Raw genomic sequence first — 1,342 nt, 5'->3', positions numbered from 1 at the left:
ACAAATCACAGCTGTACAACCGTTGATATATAAAGTGTCAAAGACTCGCCTGCTGATATGGCATATGTCATTTTGAATACTCTCTATTTAGGTTTAGATAGCTATTTTGTTATAAATACTGACTCATTTCATCTTTACTTTATGATTATTTTTTTTTTATTTTTTTTTTTTTTGGGAACGTCCCTAGACAAAATCGAAAATGGTATAGCATAATTGTCTTCACCAAACATTTTTAAATGACCTGGAATCAAAAATGAATATCTAAAACTCAATTTCTGCTAAACCGGAAGTGTGCCATTGCATAATGTGCAAATATTTTGCATCAAATCTGTAGGGCTTATTTATGAACCGATTTACCTGAAATTTTCTTTAATATGTGCATTGTTATAAGACGTATCTGGTGAGGCTAAAATAAATTCAAAAAATATTTTTGTCAAAAAAATTTGAATCCAAAATTTTCAAAAAAGCTCAAAATTTCTAACTCAGCCGCTAATTATCCGATTGATCTGAAATTCACAGGACATATACAGAATGTCCATACAAATAAATTTATACAATCAAAATTTTTATATCACTTCTGGTTTTTGCGTGATCACTTCCGGTTTTTTTAAATCACGCCTGGCACCCCCACTTCCGGTGTAAATTTCAGATGTTGGCAAAAACCATATATATTGTCTGTCAGTCATAATTAGAATGCAATTAGCAGAAAAAATCCAAACCGGAAGTGATGCATAAGCCGTCGCCTCGGACTGACCCATTTTGGCAAAAAATTAATTAGTCCTCCATTTTTTATCCGATTTTTATGATTTTGGTGTCTATTAAAACCTTGTAACCTTGTCTACAGTTTGATGGAACAGAATTTTGAATTTCGAATAGGAATTTTTTTTATATTCGTTTGAATTTTTTGAAAATTCAAAAGGCCACACCATGTGACCTTGACCTTCGATGACCTTGAAAATTTCACTGTAGGATGTTCCTGACCTCAGCTATCCACAGATGTACTCATATTGGTTGAAAAATATTAACTTCCGGTTTAATAGCCATTCAAAAATTAACATTTTTAACAACTTTGGACGGCTGTATGACCTTTTCTAATAAACACAGAAAATTATTTTTTTCAATTTTGTAATTCCCTTTTGATTATCTTTTCAATGATATATGACAATAATCCATTAAAATATGTTTTTAAAATATTGGGTTTTTTTCGACTGAGGGTTCTAACTTACAATATAATTAACTCCTAGCAATATGGTTTGTATATTCAAGATCTACTCAATTTTCTCTTTTCAACGATATGTGACATGGGTGGTTTAATACAAAATTGAATTTATGAAAATAGGCA

Source organism: Lottia gigantea (genome assembly GCF_000327385.1).
Source record: "Lottia gigantea unplaced genomic scaffold LOTGIsca_255, whole genome shotgun sequence".
Lineage (NCBI taxonomy): Eukaryota > Metazoa > Mollusca > Gastropoda > Lottiidae > Lottia > Lottia gigantea.
The sequence above is the reverse complement of the archived record's forward strand: the minus strand, read 5'-3'. Positions refer to the sequence as shown.